Source organism: Hemitrygon akajei, chromosome 10 (genome assembly GCF_048418815.1).
Source record: "Hemitrygon akajei chromosome 10, sHemAka1.3, whole genome shotgun sequence".
Taxonomy (NCBI): domain Eukaryota; kingdom Metazoa; phylum Chordata; class Chondrichthyes; order Myliobatiformes; family Dasyatidae; genus Hemitrygon; species Hemitrygon akajei.
In genome coordinates this window covers 158,281,493-158,293,817 of record NC_133133.1, presented here as the reverse complement: position 1 = coordinate 158,293,817, position 12,325 = coordinate 158,281,493, and the positions used below count along the sequence as shown (strand labels likewise).

The following is a 12,325-nucleotide window of genomic DNA, read 5'->3' as shown; positions in this document are numbered from 1 at the left end:
CTATTAACAGATGCATAAGAACTTAAAACTTTTGACATAAAGACAATGTCCAAAGGTACCCGGCCTGTAAGGCTATTTTTTTAATATCAAGATTAACTTACTAAATGATACACAGGGGAATATATACTGTACTTCCCTAAGTTAATATATATTTTGAATTTCTTGGTAATATAGACTGAGGAGGCCAGATTTTACAGATCATCCACTTCAGTTGTTTAATTCGTCTTTCTGATGGGCTCTTGATGCACTACAGAGATCTTCATTCCTTTGAAATTTTACATATCTTACACATGAATAACTTCTCAAAAAGCAAAAGTTTAATTTTCATTTCTCTGAAGAACAATATTTGTCATACAACAGTCTTCTAAAACTTACTAAAATGTTGACTTATACCTTTTGCTTCCACCAGTGCTGCTTATCCCACTGAGATCTTCCAGCAACCTTATTTGTTGCAGATTCCAGCATCTTTCATCTTCTAAAACCTATTTGGATTTATTATTATCACCATCACCCTTGGTTTTTCTTTTTTTACTTAGCAAAACTTAGTAACATGTTATCTACCTCTTCCCTGTGACCTTCATACTGGTCAGAAAGTGGTATTCCTACAACCTTCAGGTGGTAATTAGTGGCAAGGATTGTCTGCATCGTCTGTCATTCAGGGCTGTTAATACCAGTTAATTCACAGGATGCACTGCAAAGATGGGTTCATGGTTTATTAGGCTGGCAACTTTAATTCTGACTGTTGAACCTTTCAGATGGCAGCTGTATATTTCCACAACAGATAAAACCATATAAGGAGAGATTAAGGTGGAAGTTAGAATGGGGGAAGTAGAGGGCATGGCCTGTGCCAAAAAATTGCCAGGATCTCGAGCTCTGCCCAGTAACTGCTTTCTTTTGCAAGAAGCAGTCCAACATTGACAATGTGAATTGCCGACTGATAGACCGGTTGGGGCAAATAGCATTAATTAATCTATAGGGAGGCTAGATAATCTCCCGATGAAGAAAGAGGATACCTTCAGGAAGTTGGGTGATGGGTAGAAGTTCATGTGAAGCGTAAACACTTGAATGGAGTCACTGTAATAACTCTTCTAATTCATTGATGACAAAACACCAGCCAATTCAAACTGAGGAGTGCTCCTGCAGATTTAGCAGGAGCCAATTTGAGGGAAGCATGCAGGACAAATGAGCTCACTCAGCACCTTATGTAAAGGTCACTGTATTTTCTTCAGAATTACATTTTGTGGTTAAACTGATACATTTTTTTTTAAAAAACTGAGCTGCAAAGTGTGCAATAACAGCAAAAGTTGGATGGTTCCTCTTTCAATCAGTGTCACTCATTCTGTGTGTGTGAGGAAACGTAGCTCATGGACATCTTCCAGAGTTGCACAATACTCGGTGTGGTATACATTTAGCAGCCACTACTTACTTATAAGACCGTAATCCAGGAAGGATTCCAGTGGGTAAGGGACAACATTATTTTTTTAAAGAGAGCCTAAAAATATTCCTTTTTGATCAAAATGGGATGAAGCTCCTAATTTTATATAAATAATAATGGTGCTTCTGTGTGAATAGACAGCTGTTTTCAGTTTGGGTTAAAAAAAAACAACTAACAATGAAACTGCAGCAATTTAACTGTGGGTGTCTGGGTGTCAACTGTGGCTTGATTGGTAACCATTCTGAGCCTCTGAGTCAGAAGACTGTGGGATTAAGTTTCATTCCAGAATTTTAGAATCAACATCTAGATTTATGCTCTCCAGTGCTGCATATCTCCAGTGCAGATTGAGTCACTGCCTTTCGAATGAGATGCTGTCCTTGAAATTCTACATGATTGAACTTTATTGAAAGCTCAACTTTTACACATTAAGCATATAAGTTTAGGTAATACCGTGCATATGAATTGTGGTTGCTGGGCACATATCATGACATCAGTTGGTAGGTAATGCTAATTCAAAATGCTTTTGAGAGAGTTTGCAGTACACAAACTGTACAGTCGTGGATTGTGGAATTACTCCAACCTTCACTGCACTTTCCAACCTTCTCCCCCTCAAAGTGATCTACTCTTTCTTCCCATGGATACCCCTAAATCATCTAATCCTCTCCTCATAACCCTATGATCTCTTTGGACTTTCTCTTCCTAATTATCCCCTCACAACACTCACTCCTCACTTTTCTATACCACTTACTGTTGATATTCCCCTCTCCTTCATTCTTTTACAACATCAATTAATTTCTCCCTTTGACATTCCTTGAAGTCCCATTTTCATCTTTGGCTTCAACCAGTCCTCTGCCTAACTTCTGGACTTACCTAACCTTGAATCTTTTACTCTCTATGCCATATTGATGATCAAGGAGGCACGACCAACCATACGATTGCTGCAAGTATGTGTGTCAGACCCAGGAGCAGAGTTTCTGAAGCATCATGCTTGTAAGAACAATGGCAGCAGCGGCCTTCAGCTAAACTAGCATGAGTTCCTCACAAACAGGAGAAAACCTGCAGATGCTGGAAAAGCAAGCAACACACACAAAATGCTGAAGGAACGCAGCAGGCCAGGCAGCATCCATTGGAAAGAGCAGTCCGGCTGAAGGGTCTCGGCCTGGAACGTCGACTGCACTCTTTTTCAAAGATACTGCCTGGCCTGCTGAGTTCTCCAGCACTTTGTGTGTGTTGCATGAGTTCCTCATACAGCACCACTTCTACTTGCTCATTAAACTAAGATCTTCCCATCAGAAGGAAGCTGTTAAATTTAGTGGTTGTTTTAATAGAGGGCAAAGCTCCACTCTAATTCTGTTTTCTATCAAAGCCCATCAAGCATGTACTTTTTTTACTGAGTTAAGTATTGTATGTAATTAGTTTTGCTACAACAAGTGTATGGGACATTGGAAAAAAAGTTGAATTTCCCCATGGGGATGAATAAAGTATCTATCTATCTATCTGGTGTAGAGCTTCCACATTACATTATGCAATGATGTTCAGGCCTTCCTGCCCAAACTATGCTCTCAAGTGTGGACAAGTATAAACTTTAGTCAGTAATTATGGAGGGCCTGATCCAGCAGCACCTGTCCCATTGAACTAGATTACCATAATTTTTCAGAAGTCAAGTAACTAAGTTACACAAACTTTCACTCATTCAGTAGTAAACCTGTTCAGTTTATTGTGCCTTTATAAAGATAAGTTGAAACATTTCCATTTGGTAAGAGCGATCTGAGGTTGCAACTCAAACTAATTTTAAAAAAAGAAATGTATAGATTCACCAAATTATAGATGAAGAAATTTCTTCTCATTCTGTCCTAAATAGCAAATTATTTACTTTCAGATTTCAGACATCAATTCCACATCCACTCTATCAAGCCACAAAAATTTTGTATGTTCTAATTGGTCTTCTTTATTTCTGTTAATAACAATTTCTCCATCCCACAAATTACTATGGTGAACTGCTGCTGCACTCTCTCTTTAGCAAGCATATTTTTCATTGGTGCGGATACAGACCTAATCCCTATATTGCAGATGGCGCCTCACCAGGAAACTATACAGGTATACTGAGCATAAGACTCTCCTAATCTTGTAATAAAATCTACTGATTAAAGACCAGCAGATGGCTTGCCTTCCTAATTGTGGGTGTACTTGCATTGTAACCCCCGGTGATTTTGAGTACAAGAGCACCTAGACCTGTCTGAACATCAAATCTTTTCAATCTCTCATTATTTAATTAGGACAAAAGAGATTCTGCAGATGCTGGAAATCCAGAATAACACATACAAAGTGCTGGAGGAACTCAGCACGTCAGGTAGCATCTTTGGAAAGGAATGAACTGTTGACGTCTTGGGCCGAGACCATTCATCGGGGCCTGATGAAGGTGCTCAGCCCAAAATGTCAACTTTTTATTCTTATCTGTAGATGCAGCCTGATTTGCTGAGTTCATCCAGCATTTTGTGTTTCAGTTTGGAAGTGTGCTGCCACTCACACATTATCACTGGGTTGAAATTCTGAAACTCTGCCTGGGACTGCAGCAGTTCACCATCACCATCGTGTCACCTGCAGAAATTCTCTGATGACTCAGCAATAGTTAGGTATAAAATGGGAGGATGGGATGATGAATACAGGGCCCTGGTGGAGGACATTGTCAAATGGTACAAGCTGAATCATCTGCAGTAAAACAAAGGAGATGGTGACAGAGTTTAGGAAGACTAAGCCTGCACTGCTCCCTGTTACAATTGATGGTGAGGATGTGGATGTGGTGAGGACCTACAAGTACCTGGGGGTGCACCTGGATAACAGACTTGAGTGGAGCACCAACACAGAGGCTGTGTACAAGAAGGACCAGAGTCGCCTCTACTTCCTGAGGAGACTGAAGTCCCTTGGAGTTTGCAGGCCTCTCCTTTAAATGTTCTACCAGTCTGTTCTCACCAGTTCAACCTTCTCTGTGGTGGTCTGCTGGGACAATGGCATCAACACGGCTGATGACAACAGTCTCAATAAACTGATTACAAAGGCTGGCTCTCTTCTACAAGCTAAACTGGACATACTGGAGGTTGTGCTAGAACAAAGGACCCTCCGGAAAATCCTGGCAATTCTGGACAATGTTTCTCATACTCTGCATTCCACCTTGGCTGAACAGAGGGGCACTTTTAGTAATAGACTATGACAACTGCACTGCTCCAGAGACCACTATATGAGGTCATTCTTACCCTCGGCCATTAGGCTCTATAATGAGTCAACTTACATCCAGGAAAGTGATGATCCCCTCTTGTTAGGCTGTTTGAGGAAACTTATTTTTTATTCTCTCTTTTTTCTTCTAATATTTGTATATATGTATATCTGTACACTTGTAATGCTACTGTGACACTGGAATTTCCTTTGGGATCAATAAAGAATCTGTCTTCTCAGCAGTAATTGTGGATTGGCTATAAACACTGGTCAGATCAGCAATGTGGATCCCAGGTTTAAATAATAAATAATCAGTTTCTTTTTAAAATAACAGAATATCAGGGAAAGGATATGAGGAATCAAATTCTTTTTTGGGGGGTATGATATGGTTAATTTTGCAGCTGAAGAATAAGGAGTTAAATACAATTTAATGCACCATTGCAAAATGATGGCTTTGAACGTAACATGCTTATAATCAAAGAGAAAGCTGTGTGATTGGTGCCTTGACTGTGAATGCAGTGCAGAGGATGGGCAGTTGAACATCATCACTTGCCTGACAGGGCAAAAAGTCTCAACAGCAGAGAAGGAATTTTGGCATAAATTTGACTTGGACAATTCATCAGTCTCCTTCTTATCTATGCTTTTGCTGGAACCTTGAAGGAAACATTAGAGAAAAGAGTAAAAAGAACCTGGGATGGTGTACATAAAACACCCAGAATTAGATTAATTGGCATGGCGTTAGGTGGCTGGGCACAGTTGGGGAAAGTGTCAGTCTTGGAAGAATCCCCACCAAGTACAAGTGTCCATGCAATTAGCTGTTTGAACTCTAACCCTTTCAGAATAATTAATGAATAACAGAGGGGATCCAGGACAAAGACGTAAAGTGATTTGGTGAGTCCTTAGCAAGTAATACATCAAAGAATGTTGGTAATTGGCCCTGCGGCTTTCATTCTTTGCCCTATTTCTTTCAATTCATTGACTCAAAATAATGGGTTCATGTTCATTATCAACAGGTTTAAGCACTAAGATTCCCAACACGCCAACAAAGCTCTGATTGTGGTTGAGCTTGTGTCTAAGTAGCATGTGTAGACCTGAGTGGACATGCTTGAAAGGCAAACTGGTCGCTTAATAGCAGGCTTGAATCTCTTTGCAAGTTAGACCGCTAAAGTTCAAAATCTCTTCTTAGCCAAGATTTCCTAAACTTAATGATGTTGGAATACAGTTGGTATGGGCAGGTAGGTGTTGTTTCGAGAACTTGTCTGCATTTTAACAAAGCTGTGTGGACCATTCCTTATTAACTCATAGGAGTCTCCAGTGATATAATGTGCACTTCTCTGAACAAGCTATCTGTTGCTCTGTGAAGGCAATGTATGTAGTCTAATTAATTTTCTAATCGAAGGATATACAGAGTTTCAGCTGAACTTGGATTTTGCGTGGATCTCAGCATTTTATCTTTCTGCTGCTCTTGCACAAAATGCTCTGTGTGATGTGCGATGGTGAACAGTTTTACAGCTTCTCATTTTGCAAAGCCTCTTGTGGATTTGTGGTAAGGTGCAGTTTTGTAAGATTATCTCAGAAGAGTGAGAATATAAAAATTGGAACAGTTACAATTTTTGAATAAATGTTAATACTGAGAAGTAATACAAGTTAGTACCATTATCTAGGGATGGGTACATGATGCAAACCCCTGTGGTTTCAGTTTAATAATGACTAAACCCCCCTTCTGCAAACAATATATCACTGTCTGAAAAATAATATAAGGAAAACTATAATGCATTGCAGACTTTTTACGAGTGTTATAAATTAATTAGTTTTGGACTTTTAAAAACTGTCAAGGGTAAGAGAAGGAAACCTTTTGGTTACAGCTCTGCACATTTCTGTAGGGTCCAGAAGTATAAGTTCAGGATATTAGTCAATGTATAGACTCACATAATTTTAATTCCAGCTTTGCTATATTTTTCAGTATTCACCCAGGAGAAATTGCTAGTATTTTTATGTTACACCTTCTACAAATTTCAGTGCCCCAAATTATTTTACAGTTACTGTAATTCCTTTGCAAATATTAACTTTTGTAATGTAGGAATTGAAAATTAAATATATTCAAATAATTATGCATCTAAAGTCAGTTTTAACACTTCCAAATGTTGACATTCAGAAAGAAAAGGCTCTGCTTGTAGAGGAAGTTTCATTTATATAACCATGTTCTCCAGTAATATAACAGTGTTATAGAGAGCTGATATGTCCAAATATGATCATTTAATAATTGCAGTTTTATATTTTATTAACCCACTCAATAAAATGATGATACTTCCTATTGCAGATTTTTATGATGCCCAATTAAAGTTAAAACTTTCAACTGAATTCTCAAATCTTGTTTATTGTAGATAGTAATGGAAATAGTTCAATGTAAGATGGTTCTGAAATATGATGAGCACATCCTGCAAAGGCAGATCCTGGTCAGGCATTCAAGCCTTGGGTTTTGCGAGCAGCGAACTATTACATTATGAGGATTGTAGCGATTGCTGAGACGAATACTGGGGTCTCGCTCCACCCAACTAATATATTTATCAGGAGCGCTGCGTATGCAGGGCCCTTAGTATTGTCAATGGCCCCTCCCAATCATCCAGCAATCTCTTTGATCCCCTTAGGACAATGACTGTTAGAATGGGAAACAGCTTCTTTCCTCAGCTGCTTGACACTACTGAACTCCCCGCCACCACCCAGGTCTCACCATGTATGGAGCACCAGTAGGTTATACTGTTTAGTTTTTGACTTGTGTTGTAAACACACCTTATTATTTGTTAATTTGTTTGTGGTAATCTTACTCTATGTATTATACATAGTGTGTTGTGCACCTTGGTGCAGAGGAACATCGTTTTGTTTGGTAGTACACATGTGTATGGTTTAAATGACAATAAACTTGAACTTGAACTTAAATGTCCCACGCAGGACTGTAAAACTGGCAAATAAAGTTAGATCAAAGATCTGGATTTCAATGAATGGTCACACGTGCATTTGATAAAGATATTGACCTGGAAGTCCAGAAAATGATTGATAAATCAAATTCTATAGGTTGTGGCCGGCAAGATAGCTGTTGCCTTTTACTCTTAATGCCTCGAATACTATCTAGGCTGCTAAAAATGACATCGGTAATATACTTAGGTCTGCAGGGAGGCATTGTATCTTGGAAGTCGGCATGGCTCTCTGTGTTAACTTACTTCTCCTGGATGAGAGTGACATGAGGGGCCAACTCTGATCCAAAATAAGGAAGACACCTACATTTTCTTCCACATACTCAGATCTAGTGTGAATGAGGAGCATGGTAAAAGCAGAATTAATAAAAAAGCATTAAAAATGAAAGGAAATGAAAGACTTTTTGTGAGTTGATGTTCTGCATCCTCTAGTTTTGAAGGAATTGACTACAAAGATAAAAAACACACTGGTTGACATCTTCTAAAATTTCACAGACTTTAGAATGATTCTCCTAGATTAGAAAATAGTAAATATAACCTTGCTTTTTTCTACTTATCTATTGAGATACAGCGTGGAATAGGCCCTTCTGGCTCTTGAGCTGTGCCACCCAGCACCCACGATTTAACCTTAGCTTAATTAAGGGACAATTTTCTTTCAACCAATTAGCTTACCAGCTAGTATATTCTTGGACCATGGGAGGAAACCAGAGCTCCTGGAGGAAACCCATGCAGACATGCGGAGAACGTACATACTCCTTACACACAGCAGCAGGAATTGAACCTGGATTACTGATACTGCAAAGCGTTGTGCTAACCATTACGCTACTGTGCCAACCTATGAAAAAGACAGGGAAAAACCTGGAACTTTTGAACAGTTTGCAGATGTTACCTTGTAACATTAGCAGTAGAGAAGTTGGTAGAATCTTTTATAAAGCAAGTCACAACAGAACATTTATAATAATAGATTTATACAGTTAGTATTAATTTATGAAAAGGCAATGTCAGTGGAAAACTCTTAAAGCTTTGTTAAGCTTGAAACTAACAGAATAGGTGAGGATGACCCCAATTTCTTGTGGTTACTTTGGGCTCCAGACCCCTTTGATAAAGTTCTACACAAAAGTTACTAAACAATATTATAGGGAGCAAAATATTATCATGGCCTAAGTACTGAAAATAAGAAATACAGTACATGGGTTATTTTTGGATGATGATATTGTGACTTGTAGTGTTCTGTTGCATGCAAAATTAGGACCCCAGCTACTTAGATGTTATATCAATGATTTTGAGGAGGAGGGATCAAGAAAAATTGAAAATGGTGAAATGAAGGTTGATGTGCAGAAGGACTTGAATGCCAATGCACACAAACCATTGAAGTTAGCAATCACATATATTGCGAGAGGACGGAGATGTCTTACTCCAATTATATACAGCCTCGAAGATATTGCATCTGGAATATTAAGTACTGGACCTGTTCAATCATCCTACCTGAGGAAGTACTTATATATCTGCAATTAAGGGAGTGAAGTTAAAGTTAGGTTGATCCCTGGAAAATGGTTTGTTGATTTGTCAAATGAAGAAAAAATATGAAGACCAGGACTAAAGTCTCTTAAGCTTAGAAGAATGAGGAGTGAACTCATTGGTAGAAGAAGTGCACAGACCTACTTAAAGGGTCAAATCTCAAAACAGATGTTAGAGGGATAGAACTGTGCTGGTGAAAGCCGAAAATGCAGTGTCAGCGGACGTTCAATGACCTTACGAGCAAGGTTAAGGTCAATGAAGACTTCTCCCATTGAAGACTTGTCTCAAATTCTACTCAATGTACTTTACTCCTGTGATTCACCTATCAACAATATACATTACATACTTAGATCTTGGACCTAATGGTCAAACATTCCATTGGACACTCCCACAACTAACACTGCTACAAGCCTCATAGCCACAATTTGTGTAGCATAAATCCCTAATTCTTGCAGCATAAGATGATGTGTAGTTGGAGGTAAAAGTGGCTAACTTAGGAGACAACTATGTTACTACACTGGACAAGAGAATTCCACCCATGCAGGGGTGTCAAACTCATTTTAGGTCACGGGCCGGATTGAGCAAAATGCAGCTTCATGTGGGCCGGATCAGTCGGACGCGTGCGAACGCAGCTTTCGTTGCCTCCGTTTTTTCAGCCTGCTCTCATGTGTCTCAGTCTCTGCTATAACTACAAAGTGTTTCACTTTACAAATTCCGTTTCTTATGAAGAAGACTGCCGAGCAAGACTGCCGAATAAACACTAAAAACCCTGAAAACCTGGTACCTGAATAAACTCAGCATTAGCCATACCATACGCCATAGGCGCTTTGATTACTGGGGCCAGCTTTAATAGTAATTAGATATTATCTCGCGGGCCACAGATAATTCCACCGCGGGCCGGATTTGGCCCGCGGGCCTTGAGTTTGAAATATATGCATTACTGAAAGAGCTGTTACAGAGTTCGTCATATGTTCTATGGCTGAAAGAATAGAAGGTGACATACTCAGTACAATCTTCCTACTCACTTTCTCATCCTCCCACAATCTCTACAGTTTTATAAACTGCAGACTATCTAACCATGGAACTTTTCCTCATTTGAACAATAAAAACCTCATTACTCTGCATCTCCTGTAATGGGGTTAGATTTTTAAAAAAAGTGGGCGTCAATTACTATTTTATTGTTCGTTGATTCATTTCTACTGATCATTGCTTTGATGTGACTAATAACATGTGCTTCCAGAATTCTGTAAGCTCTGCAAGAAGTTAGGTGCCCAGAGTTGAGCAGATGCTCTGACTTCAGAGCTTTGTCAATGACAAGTTCTCTTCCGAGACTTTATGTTTCAACAAACATCCACCGGGAATAGAACGCATTAAGGAAGAGTGAATAGAGAGGAAGTAGAGAAAAGCAAACTGTTGTTGGAGAAAGGATTCTCCGTGACTGTGCCAAATGGTCTCCTTGCCCACAAAGTGAGCATCAACTTGTGAGGTGAACATGATTCACGGTGGAGGTCTTGATTGGTGCATGTAATTTGTTCACACTTTAGTTCAAACGTTTAGTCATCTAAGAAGATGCCGTAAGTCTCTAAGGAGTTAATTATTGCCATCAACTGGTAGATGCCAAGCTCTTTCCAGTTTGAGTAATGGAGGTTGCATACATACCGGGTTCCAAGAGAGGCAAATGTGTATGCTTCTCCTGTGCAAGTTCCAGGTTGTCAAGCAAACACTCACCAGGATGACATCTTCCTTATGGATTGAATTTGTGTAGTTTTGTGGTTACTGCATATCAACTCAGGGATGTATTGTAACAAGTAGGGTTTTGCATTGACGTTTTGATAACGCAGTTATGGGATCCCTGCTGCAGTCATGACACATTTAACTTGTTGTCAATACTTGAGTCTCCACAGAAAACTGTGTTATGAGTTGACAAGGACTACCCTGTGAGCACCACCCCTGACTCAGTGAGCAACAAATCAACCCGGTGGAACTAATCCTTTACAGAAAAGCCGTGCTTCCATGAAGTGTGACATAGAGCAGGTGATGCACAAAGATTAGGCTGGCTTGACTGATGCGTTCAGTGTCTGTCAGTGCTGGTCCTCAGATTCATGGCGGCCTTCTGTAGGGTCTGCAACCTCTGTCGGTCCAGTCACCAGATGAAGGTTGCATTGATATCCCAATTGACTGGACTGTGATACAGTGAGAAAGTCACATTACCAGCATCTGCCATCAGCTATAGCACACAACTTCCATAATGGAAATAGAGCTGCAACAATCCATCCATGGGAATTTTATCCATCCATCCATCTATCCTGATTAACATGTGAACATCAATTAATCCCTCTTGGACATTCATTGAAGATGTTTCTTTCTCGTGCTTTTCCTACCTTTGTGCAAACCTACAGTCTCCCCTGTGGCTGCTGGAGCCTCGTGATGGAGGATATAGCAGATAGCCTTGGAGATTAATCTGAAGGAGCTCTTAGCTGATAACCTCAAGCTGCAGCCTGTCACCGGGAGTGGTCCGGTGCTAACTGTTGAGCAACATGAGGCCCAGCAGTGGAGTGGCACTCTGACCGCACAGCTAATTCTCCCGCTCCAAAGCCACTATCGCTCCCCTGAGGTGGTTCCTCAAAAATGTTCATAGTCTGTTGAAGGAAAAGTTGCAAGAGTACTGTGACAAGCGGAGTGAGTCCTTTCAAGAACCACAACAAAGATCCTAAGAATCTATTTTTCCTCAAGTATTTCCCTACCACTGGATAAAGGGTTAAAGCTATACTAACGGTGGCAATTGGAATTCCAACTTAATTATCTTAATCACTGACTTCAACAAAGTTTACCATTCCAGCAAATAGACCTTCAAGAGGTCAGCACATCCCCACTAATGGTGTATTGGACCATTTTTGATTTAATCTGTATTAAGTCTTCTGTCTGAGTAGTTGCCTGCTGTGATGAAAGAATGGTGCCACATTAAATTAGTTGATTTTAATACTGATTGCCAAAACATTCTTTCACTCTGCACCTATCAGCATAGGGTTGTTAGTGTTTACTTGATTAGACATGTACAAAGGTCTGTGCATCTAAGCATCTTGAGTTCTGTACCAGCAAAATGTCATTCTCACATCTAATAGGTCTGAATGTTTAATGAGTAATCTGCTAGTGCAAGGCACAAAAAAATCTTTCAAGTCTTTGAAGTATG

At 39.7% G+C, this 12,325-nt stretch overlaps 1 protein-coding gene across 1 annotated transcript in view; it reads left to right on the top strand.

The window, feature by feature from the left end:
- The first annotated feature begins 1,347 nt into the window (after positions 1-1,347).
- tfec (transcription factor EC) overlaps positions 1,348-12,325 on the top strand; it is an 88,872-nt gene continuing 77,894 nt past the window's right edge. The window contains exon 1 of the mRNA XM_073059500.1: positions 1,348-1,460. The gene's annotated coding sequence lies outside the window, so the exon portion shown is untranslated. The remainder of the gene's footprint in view (positions 1,461-12,325) is intronic.